At 36.6% G+C, this 14,006-nt stretch overlaps 1 protein-coding gene and 1 long non-coding RNA gene across 3 annotated transcripts in view; one reads left to right on the forward strand and one right to left on the reverse strand.

Moving 5' to 3' along the window:
- Window positions 1-14,006, forward strand: part of LOC125804695 (endogenous retrovirus group FC1 Env polyprotein-like) — a 124,124-nt gene that overhangs the window by 89,114 nt on the left and 21,004 nt on the right. The window lies entirely within an intron of this gene.
- On the reverse strand, window positions 1,613-2,856 carry LOC125804700 (uncharacterized). Its single transcript, XR_007440856.1, has 3 exons — window positions 2,801-2,856; window positions 2,451-2,704; window positions 1,613-1,711 (listed from the first exon to the last, which is right to left on the reverse strand). It is a non-coding gene; the product is annotated as an uncharacterized LOC125804700 (long non-coding RNA).

Raw genomic sequence — 14,006 nt, forward strand, 5'->3', positions numbered from 1 at the left:
GACATGATATAATGCATTCAATAACAGCAGTAGAAAAAGAACTGCTGTTCTGTAATCACCCCTCCCTTTTTAGGAACAGAAATAAAAGTAATTAGAGGGGATTCTGCTACCCTCATTCTGCTGCAGGATGGGCCTGCAGTTGGATTTAGTACAACACCTGGAACGGTAACACTGCTTAACTGATAACATTCTACACATCAATCAGTGTTGAGTATAGGGTATAGGAGGACTCTGTTCACCTTGGTGATGATGATAGTGTGCAGTAAAGTTGTTTAGTGCGCTCAGTCACTAACTGCAGTGTGAAACAAAAAGTAACCGGACTAAATACAGTACACAAACAAATAACTGCGGTTTGAACTTCAGACGTACGGGTATATAAAAAAATGCCTAAGGCAGGTGTGTCCAATCTTATTTGAAAAGACTGGTGTGGCTTCAGGCTTTTATTTTAAACAGCCAGCAGCAGACTGGGTTTTATAAATAATCAATAAGTCACACTTCAAACAACTGATCACCTGAGCTTGGGATTGGTTGGAATGAAAATCTGCAGTCACATTGGTGCTTTGCAGTCATGATTCTAAGGGGAAGTTGTGTTAAACTAGTCCAAATCCAGTGTTTGTGCTATTTATGGAAGCCACAATAGCAGCCTCAAAATCTGTGTAGGTCTTAAAATGAACTGGCAGCTTCAAAGTTTCAAAGCATGTGGCGGATGTAGGAAAGGATCCTCTGGACAGCTCCACTTTGAGTTCACATGGCAGCAACTCCCACCCCACCCAGAACTTTAGCAGCTCAGCCAGTTTCCTTGGTGAAGCTAAAAGTCAACAAACAAAATTCACAGATTCATCAGAAACAACTGTAGTCCAAACATTCCATTTGCTCTACATATGCATGCATTTTCTATAAAACTGCATAATGCACCTGTGATAAGCACAACAGACTAGTTAAGGATTAACACAATCATACCTGTTTCGATGAACAGGTGCAGAAAACCAGTAATGCGACATGTGGTCTCAACTCAATCAAATTCATCATCATCATCATCATCATCATCACTGTCCCCAACAGGCCAAATTATTTTCTCAAGGAGCAGCTGAGGAGGAAAACATTCAACAAAGTTAATTGGTTGCATAAATGCAGATCACAGGACATACATAGATTTGCATAATTTTACACAGGAAATTCTCCCAGTTGGTTACAAAACAAAACATTACAAAAGTTTTACAAATGACGAAAAATACTCATGATAATCATAATACAAAACTGAGGAAAAATAAATCACCTGGGGAGTGTAGAGCATTTCACCTGTTCTGGGGAAAAGCAGTGGAACAACGTCAGGTCTAGATATCAGGAAGGGCCATACCATCACGTCTTCCAGACCCTATCTTAGCTGCTTTATTTGGCGCTTGGCCCTTCCAATGACCTATATGACATAGCCAACACAAAATAGAACTTTTCATCAGGAGAGGCATGGATAGAAATGGTCACATTTAACTGCTCACTTATTTAAAGGCCTTACAAATGATGTGGTAACAATTTGGTGTTCATATGTAATAGCTTGCCAATTTCCACCCCTCAACACTGCACGTAAAAACTCAAACAACAGTTTGTTCTGTAGCCATCTCCTATTTGTTTTTGTGACTGCTGGAAGATCCCACGACATGGATAGATTTGAGACAGTGTCCTCCTGCTCCTGAGTAAGTTCTTCAGTTTCAAGCTAAAAAGATTATTATATAAAAGTTATTACACTATAGACACAATAAAAAGTACATTCAATTTGAGAAATATATGATATGCTTAAGTGCTGTGGGCCGGATTCAACCAAACCACACATTGTGTATTTCCAAGGACTGTCCAAGAGTACTGTATTTATATAACATCACACACACTCTTTGAACACAGGTTTTAAATAACATTACATTTAGGCATATGTTTTCACATCTGTCTTGTAAACAAGCCCAGCAAGCTACCCTATAAATGTTTTGTTAAAAACAAAATAACTGCATCAATGATTACTAAGGATATTAATAAAGTAAAACAAAATGATTACTAATAAGCAGAAAGCTCTTTCATGAACCCTTCTTCATTCTGAAGTTGTGCACCATAGGCATACCACTGACCCAAGAAAATACTGACTGATTAAGTGTAAATAGAACCCAATTTGCAGGTCATATTTTAACTACATAAACTTGCATCATGTACCAGCCATAACCAAGTACAGAAACCAAAACCAAAAACCTTTATACTTAACCCTTGTATGGTGTTCATTTTGTATCAAATGAAAAAATATATACATTTAATTATTTTTAAAATCTCAAATTCATTGGCCTTGGCTAATTTTCTATGAAGAACATATACATATCAGAACACATTTTCAATCAACAAACCCACAAACACTAACGTAGTAATAAAAATATCAACACCACACAAGGGTTAAAATATGCAATTTCATGTACCATTTCTATTATGCTCCTGATGTGTAGATCGGGACAGTCTTCTGTGACAATTGTTGCAATTTCTGGGTCCCCATTGAACAACACATGGATTATAGCCGGACTTAATCCTGTCACACATGGGCCATCATGCAAGAAGGAATGAGCCAACATCCTTCCAGCAACCTGGAAGAGATTGCTTTCAATAAGGGCCTCTGATGTGGCTGGAACGAGGTGGTCAGGCTGACCCTCAAATAACAGCGTTCGACCTGTGCCACCTGTTAGTAATACAAAACAGGCATTACAGTGGTATGATTAACTCACTGACATTTATATACACGTTATGCTATTTAACATGTGGTTAATGTACAAACCGAGATTTAGACTGAATCCAAACTGAAGTTTGGATATTATTGTTGTCAGAAAATATTGCACCACTCCCTGTCCAACAGCAGCATCCCCTGCCATAAAACAAAATATTCATTAAGGAATAGAAATAAAACTTGTGCCTAACAGATTTTTGTCTGTAGCTGTCATTTAATTTTAACTCACTATATTACTAACCATCAAGGGCACATTGAAGAGGACATGCCCATTCACGTTGCTGTTTATAGAATGACAGAAGTGCACGCTCTCGGTCTTCCTCAGTGTCCCTCATATCCATCTTTAGTTTAAGTGGCTTTCCAGATGCATGTTCCATAAGTAAGCACTCCTTGAAAACTTTGGAAGCTTGAGCTGGATTTTCAATCAGCCCCCATTCTAGACACACAAAAAACATGTGCACAACACAAGACATACTATAATATCCATAAACATTATACCATGTTGAAAATCATAAACAAAATCAAAACTAGTTTGTTACAGCTTAATGGCTACTGTATCAATACAAACCACAGTCTGATGCTCTGTGCTCAAACTCTTCACTATCAGTCACAACTTCTGCACTTGCAACAGATGTCCCTTCTGACTCCGGCCTTACTGGGAAACTCTCACTGACCACATCCGGTTCCCTAACATAAGCCTCCCCATGACTTTCCTCTCCATCCCTATCTGATTCCTGAACGGATGTCCTTAAAGTAGCAAAACAAGATTTACTTATCATACTAGAAGGTAGAACAAGCCAAAACACAAATCCAAGCACAGAAATTGGTTGTGTAGCTACATACCCTATACAGATGTCCCTGTGCACTTTCATTTCTGAGAAAAGAACTCCCCTCTGACAAGTGAGGCAGGAGATGACTGGACCAGAGGCACGATGAGCACCTTCCTAATAATGTAGTGGGAAGATAAATAAAATAGCATTTTAATTTATTACTATTCATAGAATATAACAATAAAGAACAGCATTCATGTGTAAGAAGTATAAACATTATTTTTACATATGTGTAAAATTATAGCATACGGAGTCCAAAGGCAGGTCTTGTTGAAGTGGGCGTATGTAGATTGTAGCCTGCCCAATCATTGTAGCTGGATCTTTCAGATTGGCAAGTGTGTATCCAGGGTTGGGACACGGGAGCAATGTCAGACTTCGACTGCGAGTAGATCCAGCAATTTTGAGAAGCTCAAAACCACCACCTTCTCGAAGTTTTGGATATACTTCCATCAGTCTGTTTGTTACTACCATAGGATCTGTGTCATTTCCTGATTATATAAAAACACACACACACACAAACTTTTGGTGTGTACTGTGTGTGTGTATATATATATATATATATATATATATATATATAGAAAAGAAAATGAAAGGTGGGCTACCCCCACCTCTCGTCCGGGGTACAACTCCCCTGCGTGTTCGTTTGATAGAGAGAGTCAGACAGGTGGAGTGAAGTTGAAAGCAAACCAAGTATTTATTACAAAGTACTGGATCCAGGAGAACATACAAAACCAATTGTTAGCTGTCTCAGTATAAGTTCTGACCCCCCTCTGATCTGACTCCATGTTTATACCCCAAATGACGTGAAACCTGCTGATGAGGCGTTGCTAAAATCATCTCATGTTAGCATGCGTAATTTCACGTGTTAGTAATCCATTTCACATGTCTGACCGGACCATCAGTGTTTGGCCTTGACTGTATCCAGCCGGACAGTGTGGTATTGTTTCAAGAATTGACTGGGTCCATTCAGACAGTGTGATATTGTTTCAGTAAATTAGACAGTGCCGCCCTCCCTATGTGCGCGCGTCCTCCCGCTTTGGTAGGTGAAGGACTTTGCACGCACAGAGAGAAAGGCCACACTGTTCGTCCTGAAGCCTCCTTTGTATCAATTTTAGTTCATACAGAGTGCACTAGCTGATGATTGATGGTTAGTCAGAGACATGCAGATAAACAAAATGCTTCAAACATGAGCTATATAAGTTTCACAATAGTTCTCATATGTTATATGTTAATATGTTAGTGGCGCGTGGTTAGACCGCCATACAATAGACCCTATGTGTTAGTAAACGCTTTATGTATCGTGTGGGTTAATTTGTTACAATAAAGTCTGTGTTAATCACATGCCTGATCAAACAATGTTTTACTATATGAGTAAGGGATATATTGTGATTATTGGTTAATCTTTTATATAAATGCGTGTAAAATACACTGTGAGTAATAAAAATGATCAAATACAATGTGAGTATTGGTTATGCATATTGAATACAAGGTTTCACACAATGATTATGTAATTATAGATACTAAGTTAAGTAATCATAATTGAAAGATATTTGTCAATAAACCCAACGTATAATAAACAGTTACTCTTTAATTCCCGCTTTTGACGTATCAACCAGATACGTCAACACATCGTAATTCCTCCAAATATGTATATTTACATATGTTCAACACTTGATCAACATGTGAGTGAACATTTTGCTAACGGTGGGAGCGAAAACCTGTTCCGGCAGCCTTCCAACCAATTTATGACAGGAAAAATTCTCCCACAGCCCCTCTGCCGCCAGGCGGCTAATAATTCGAACTCTATCAAAGGAGGAAGTGACATCATTGCCTTAAAGTCATCCCCAAGACTGGTTGGTTTACAGCATTTCCTCCTGCTCTTCCTCACACTCCAGTATAGGTAAAATACATGGTGGTTTACAGTCTTTATTATCATTATACCCATTAGAGTAATGGTTATTATTACCTGGAGCCATATTGGAATAACTGGAGGGAGTGCTGGTTCGTTATAGTGTCCGTACTTTTACCTGTTCCACCCCGTTACCGTACCAAGCCATTATTACACAATAAATGTGTTTTCCCTCTAAGGTTCCCACTATTTAGTAAACTTGTTATCTATAGCCCTATATGTGTAAGTGTTAAGGTTACAATTCCGTTTTCTGAAGAGTCCAAGGCAACCTGTAAAGAAAAAATAATGTGTTCCCCCCCCTAATTTAGCAAATCACAGTTCATAACCCTATATGTGTAAATGTTAAAGTTGCAATGCGTGTTGTTCTTTTCTTCTTTCTTCTTGCTTCGGGGTTCTGAAGGTAGACTACCTCAGCCCCACGTACGAAGAGCTTTATTCTGGCTCTTGATGTCTGCAGTATCAGTGAATGAAAAGTATGAGTTGGTGTGTGATAAGACTATGTGTGTTCTGTAATGAGATGTGTTTAAGAGTCTCTGTATGTAGTGTACTTTGACGCAATCGAAACGTTGCTGAATGAGTTACTCCCTCACTTCCTTTCCTCAGTCACAGCCAGGCTGTGTGCTGCTGCTGCTGCGCTCTGAGAAACTCTTTTCTCCGCTGTGGCCAGGCCAGGCCCGTGCTGCGGGGGCTCTGCTGCCCCTCCTTCCTGCTGCGTGCCTTCGTCTGAGTCAGACGATTCAGCTGCTGCTCTCACCTCTCCTTCTGGCTCTGGGCTTGGTGGCTGCACACTGGCTCCAGTTGCACCATGTCGAACCCTCGCCTTTCAGTTGATCTGCGTACGTTGTTTTCTCAGTCACCTGGAAAGGCTCAATCCAGCCATGCTCGTTCCCCTTTCGTGCGTAATGGCGGAGGAGCCCTGACTTTGTGTCTGGACTGGTCCACCTTTGCACCACGTTCTCCTTCTCCCCCTGTGTAAACAGATCTGAAACGAGACTTTTGTATTCGTTATAATCATGTTTAAGGTTCTCTATTCATTTTGGAAGTCTTTTAATGGGTCCGCCGTGTCTCCTTCCTGCAAGTTAAAATACATGGTTAAAATACATTTATCACACTTAACTTGAGCTCTAATTTCCCCTTGGAAGTTAATTATTTCATATTTAAATTTAGTCTGTGCACAGATTTCAGCCCAATTTTTGTTGTTTTACCTCCTTCAGTTGTCCTGATTTTCAGTTATACTCAATCATGATCTTTACTGTCAAATGTGCGTTTAATCCCTAACATTTAGTAATTTTCAATTGTAAATTGCAACATTTAATTATCATCACCATTAATTACTTGCTTTTACCTTCCTTTTGTTCACATCCCTTACCCTTTTAGTGTAACTGCTTCCCTGTCGCACTAACTAATCTCTTATATCCAAATTAGATCTTACAAACACTTCCAATTTGCACGACCAAGTTTACCACCAGACACACACTATGTCTCATGCAAGCACACACACAAACTCAAACACTTCCACTCTCACACACACTCCCAAAACACACCTCAACTCTGCAGCCTCATTGTACAGACCATATTTTACTGCTTCACAGCACAAAACTGCTGCTTTAAACGCACCTGCTGTTAAACCTACCACTGAATGCTTCATATCTTCTTATATTGTATTGATAATACTACATAGATAATAAATAAGGAACCAACATTTGGAAATATATCTGAATCATGTTTATTATTATTGCTCCATGCAAAGTTTTAATGATCAGCTGCTCTATTCTCCCATTCATTTCCACACTGATTTATACAATATCAGGGCCCAAAGTTTTAAACTCAAACAAACTACACATAATGTGGCTTCTGTCTCAAGAAGGTTCCATATTGATGTACTGGGCTTTCTTGGGTTATTCTTGCTTGGACTTTAGAATCACCGCTTGTGGCTGTATTATTTAACCTGCCACTTTAATTTTCTGCAGTGTGCTATTTATTAAGTAATTATATTTCTGACTTTTTCAATTCCCAAGATTTTATAAAGACTTGATTTCTATATTTAGTTGATTTTATTAAGTGCTTTAAGAATTGGGATAGTGGAAAGTGATTATTTTCTCTGTATCAATCGTTCCATTACAAACAATAATATTATCAATATTAATAAACACAGATGTTATGCTTTGCTTTGTCCACGTTATTATAGCAAGTAAATCCGAACAATGCTTTACATTTACTTTTCAATATTTTCAATATGTATTTATGCATATACAATGCACAGCAGATTGCTTTTCACAGTTATCAACCCTTAAACAATTTATCAAGCCTCACACATTGTTTTTCTTGTTCAAAAAATGGCTCACATGTTGAATAGTGAAAGTTCAATTTTGTGATTTCTAAGTTTCTTATTTCTTCTTTTTAAATTAGGATTGAGTGTGTCTTAAAGTTAAGACTGTTACTATATTGCTGAAAGTAATTGCTCATCTGCATAGTGGTTGTTTTAAAACCATACTTTAAAAAGATAAACAAGCTAAAAGTTTAAAAAATGCTCTATATCTATAAAATAATGATTGGTCAAAAATTTTAGTAATAGTGGTCAGGGATGAAAAAGGTAATAGGTTTAAAAAAGATAAAAAGTATAAAATAATTATTGGGCTAATTAATGGTGGTAATAATGATCATCTATTTACATCTCCCCCTTTTTCTGAAACAGAATTTCTGTTTCAGAGAACTTAACGCAAAATTGCTACACCCTCTTACTGTCCATTGAGCTGGTCTACCCTGCCCAGGCCTCCACTGACACACACCCCATCACTTCATTCATCCACTCACTCTCCCCCTGGGCTGCGCTTCCCTTCCACGATGTTTTCTCCGTTTTCTGTTAAAATGCATGTGGTGGTCAGATCGAGACTGTGCCTGCCTTAGGTTGTCCCTGTGTAATACGTTGGGATCTTACCCGTCTTTGGCTAACCAGCCTAGCCCACTGAACCACACACAGCGTAGCAGCACTGCTTTATCAACATTCAGTGCTGTAGTGTTCCTGCAGGGCACAGTCAGGGAACGCAACCCCAGGTATGTCGTACTTTCATAAATTCACACTCTGATGTGTACCGTGAAAGCCCGTGCAAGGCACCAAGTACCCATGGTTTATTATTTGTTATTATTGTATACAGATTTTCTTTATTACCATCAGTATCACCTTTTCTCTTCCACTGAATTTAGCTTAAATTATTTGCTGTGATGACACTGCTCTGGAATAGACCCAAAAGAGTGCATGCCAATGAATAATTATTCAGATTTGGCATCTGTATCTCACAGATGTACCACAAGGTTACATTTTGGTCCAGTTTTATTTAATATATACATAAATTATAGTGCTGGCTCTGCTTCTCAGATTGCAAACTTTACCATTATGCAGATGAAACAATTTTATATTGCTTAGCTGATTTTGTTCATGCTACAGCCAGAAAATTATGCATTTGTTGTATAGGTGGCATTGTATAAGCATGAAAACTAAATTTATGCTGTTTTCCAGATCTCTTTCTAGTCTAATTTAATACTATACAGAAAGAAAGTAAAGCAAGTTCTTCATTGCAGAAAGTAAAGCATATTGAAAGCAAAATAGAAAGCTCATTTTTTTCAATACATTTGATTATGTCTCCTTATCAGAAAGATACCAAATTCCCTGTAGCTTGAAATAGATGCAACACTGCGTTTCCTAAAAAAAAAAATAATAAAAATAAAAATAAGGTCTTTCCTCACTGGTTTCTGAAATCTACTATCGCTCTTAAGATAATCAAAATATCAGCATAGACGGATATACATGAGATCATAGAGAAATTAGATATTACATCTGTCTTATATAAGTCCCATTCAGCCAGGACTGAACTGAGATCAGTCTGAATAAGAAACGAATAGTAAGATAATTGACTAAATCACCTGATAGAAAAAGCTGTGTTTGGAATGGCTCACTTATTAACTCATTCACTATTCACGATGTAGCATTCTTCTATTTATTGAACTGATTATTTAACAATCAAACAAGAAACCATGTTTATTTGTCCTGCTCTGTGGACATCTGACACAACAGTACTGCATGGCATAGTATATTTTGGGATGTCAAGCATACATCTTCTGTATAATATTATCAGTGTTGGGAAGGTTACTTTTAAAATGTAATCCCTTACAGATTACTGATTACATCACTCAAAATGTAATTTGTAACGTAATCAGTTACATTACTTCAAGTGAGTAACGTAATCTGATTACTTTGGATTACTTTAAATATTGTCATTTTTTAAGCCTGAATGAATGTAGCAACCACATATTGCATATTATTATTTTATTTTTCTTTCCAGTTAACAAATAGATAAACAAATAAAACAGCCTTTTCAATCACTCTATAAAAATACTTATGAAACCATTTCATTAAACAATTTTATGAAACACTTCTATAAATTGATGATAAAACCATTTAAAACCAAACAATGTAACAACAACTGTAAGCTGTCTATTTGCAGGTTTGCCACCAGTGTTAATTTTGACAACAAATTTTGATTTACTCTTAGTTATAGTCTTGTGACGAAAATAGCATTTAGTTTTAGTCACAATTTAGTCATCTGAAATGTTTTTAGTTTTAGTCGACTTAATGTCATAAGAATATAGTCTACTAAAATTACAGTAAATTTAGTCGACTAAAATGTAAAGGGTGTAAATGTAAATGAAGTTTCCTTGAATTCTAACTCTACACGTATACGAAATGAAACGTTTAATAACCACTTGAGTAATATTGTTAATGTTTGAAAGTGAAATATATTTATATATGATTTAATGTATATTATTATTATTATTATTGTAGGTGTGTGACTACACATATGTTACATTTAAAATTTTGCTCTAGAAATCAGGTCATAAAACATCTGAATAGTTAAATTAAAGTTTAAACAGAGCTGTAGATGCAAAAACAACTTTTAAAGGATCTAGTTTTATCTCCAGCACATCTACTGGAGCTACAGTCTATAAATGAGATCAAAACAAACATTCACACACTGTCCTGTAGAGATGCTCTCAGGATGTACTGGGAGACGTCATGAGTTAAAGTGAGAAACTGATGAGAAAGTGCTGTAAGGAACTTTACACAGACTTTTGGGTTCATAGATTCACTTATTTTATTGTTTTATTTTCGTTGTATTATTGAGTTCCTTTCTGACCTGCTGCTGCTTTAACACTAGCTATATCTTTCCCACTGTGAGACTAAACAGATGATCAGGGGTGGGTTTCCCGAAAACGATCAACCTTAGCGAATAACGAACGAACTAACGAATGACGTGAGTAAAGAACGAGACAGTTCTGCGAGTGTTTCCCAAAGAGCTTCGCAACGTGAAAATTAACGAACAAGGTTAAAGAACGTCTTTGTTGACTCCTCCCCCGACACAGAGCGCTCAATCGATCCACAAATATCGATTCAACACTGCCAATATGCAGTATTTATTCACTATTAGACCATAAAAACGTAGAACTGTGTTGTAATCATCAACATTATACATATTCTGAAATTTAAATTACAAAAGGATGTACTTTGGCATTAATAAAATACTCCTAAAGATACATATGACTAAATAAATAATAAAAAATCTAATCTATTTTAAAACATTAAACTTTTCTTACTTTTTTAAAATTATTATAGTTAATATATATTATATTAATAGATATTATACTAATATTATTAATAGTAATATTGATAGTAATATTAATGTATTATTATTATTATTATTATTATTATTATGAATAATTATATAAAAATAATATAAAATATATAAAAAATAAATTATATAAAAATAATATAATAATACTTATACGTATGTACCTGTTTTTTTTAAACCAGCCAAAATATGTTTTATATACACTCTATGAGGCTCCTGCTCATCCTAAATCACTCAGTTGAGTTTAGGTCAGGGGATTGTGAAGGCCATGCACCTTTTTGTTTACTAGACAATTCCATATGCGTCAATTAATCGTTTTCATGGTTTTAATATTAATCGCCAATGTAAAAAAATAAAAAATAAAATAATTAAATGAGACGTGTCCAACTTTTGACTGGTACTTATATATTTGCGAGTTGACACACCCCAGAGTTTGCCCAGATGAACGGCCACAATGTTGGTTAGAATCACCTGAATAAGGAATATTATTAAATATTACCTGCACATTCACCGATACCCTTTACAATACGTATAGGTGGGATTAAAGACACCGCAGGCGTCCCCTGCACCGGACCTACTTTGCAGCTTTGCTTAAACTGTGAGCATCATCTGCAGGAATTCACTGATTGCATTTCTGCATTAATGTCAAGAACTCTAGCATCGCTAATCTGGATTTTAATGATTTATTCGTGGGTTTGATTGGTCAATTCCAATATGCCCAGTTATACTACAAGCCACAGACAGTTGGCATTATAATATAATATAACATAACATAATATAACATAATATAATAATATTGATAATTATATAATAATATAATTGATTATAATTAATAGTAATATAATATAATTGTTCAACCACGGAAATAATATTTTTTCTTCTTCAAAATTGGCGGTCCCTGGTGTTTAAGGTGCTGAACTGCAAGTCGAGATCCCCTAAAGAAGCTCTTTAAGAATAACGACTGGGTCAGAGCACTCGTTAATCTGCGAGCGAGTTTACGTAGTACTTTAGTTACGCATGGGTTTGGGAAACACTCTTTAATTAACGATCAATCTTAAGTACGAGTTAACGAAGTTCTTAGCGTTACGAAGCTTTCGGGAAACCCACCCCTGATCTTAATGAGTGAGTTCTGTATCAGTTCTGTGTTTTAGTGCACTGCCGAGTTAAACACCCCATCAGCTCATGAAATAACATCAGCATTAAAATGCGGATCTCTGCATGGAGATCTGTGTGACTGGTCTGCAGAAGCTGAAAGATTAGTGGTGTTTTTACCGGAGATGGAGTCTCTGTTTACACATTATCTTGTTTTTCGCGACGTCAAAGGAGAAATATATCGACTCTCCCCTCTCTCTCTTCCTGCTGAACACTGTCGAGTTAACTTCCAGTCGAGCTCCGTAACGACAGGTTAATTCCCGGGTTTGTAACTGAGCGCGCGGCGCCTCCGCTAAAGTAGCAGTGATTGGATCTCTTCCTAACTGGTCCCTACCTTTCACAGAACTAAATCAGTCTGATTGGATTTCGTCCCTGCCAAACATTTTCGTCTCGTTTTTATTCGTTGACCAAAATGTCAGTTAATTTCGTCTCGTTGTGTGTGCGTAGCCGCTGTCTGCCCCTCCTCTCTGTGTGTGTGTGTGCAGCGAGACGGGAGGAGGGGCAGACAGTTCCCTGTCATATCAGAGCGATTTCACCCCAAAATGTTATTTGCGTTTTGTCGGTGTTGGATTGGAAGAGCAAAAATAGGAAAGTACCGCAATGTAACCCTTTTATTTTAGCAGAGTAACTGTAATCTGATTACGTAACGCCGTTACATGTAATTCGTTACTTCCCAACAGTGAATATTATTATATATATACATATTATATACATATAATGTAATTAATAGTGAAACTATATGGGGGAAAAAGTGTACTGCTGAGTTTCGACAAAGCATTGTAAAAATGGCCAATCCAAATTGCTTAGTATTTCTGCAATAGGAAACGATTCCGACACAGCCACACACCTTCATTATTTTCATTATTAGATTTGCTTATAGAATATAGAGTTAGACATATGTCACTATTTGATTGGGGCCCCCAAGATAAAGTCCAATACCCAAAATTAAGCTAATTATTTTCCTCAATTCTGACTCCCCCTTTTCTTTTTTTTTTTTCTTTTTTATTCGTTTTGCTAACCAACCCCATAATCCCTTTATTAAATTCTGTAAATTCTCTAATTATCTATCCAGCCACACACCTCTCTGACATTATTCAACATCTTAATTATTTATATTAACACTTCCCCAACCTTGCTTACATTAAAGTACACTGTACTCATGATTGGGTATTCACATTGTCATATTTTCATTTTAGAACTGTCTTATAACGTAAGCATATGTATATCATATTATATTTCTATTTCACATTAGTCACTGTCATAATAGATGTCATTGCACTTTACTCTGTTAATTATTTAATTATTTATGACCATTAGTAACATCTACTGCACTGCTCCATTCACAGATAGATCCTTACCTAGTATAGTTAGGTTTTTTATATCCTTATATTTTCTTATATATATATATATATATATATATATATATATATATATATATATATCTACCCATATAAAAGCCTTTTCCCCCTGTTCACCTCTGTCCCCCATTTTCACTGTGTATTACTCTATTTCCCTACTGAACTTATGTTCTATTTTCTATGATGTCTCACAAGCGTTAATTCAGTCTAAAACCAATAGGCTGGACCAACTCCACCTACTTCACCTTGGACTCCTCCCCTGCAGTGGGACTCATCCATTCCTATTTTGTTGTCACTCACGACTTCGTACACTCAACCAATCAC

This window comes from Astyanax mexicanus, chromosome 10 (assembly GCF_023375975.1).
Source record: "Astyanax mexicanus isolate ESR-SI-001 chromosome 10, AstMex3_surface, whole genome shotgun sequence".
NCBI lineage: Eukaryota > Metazoa > Chordata > Actinopteri > Characiformes > Acestrorhamphidae > Astyanax > Astyanax mexicanus.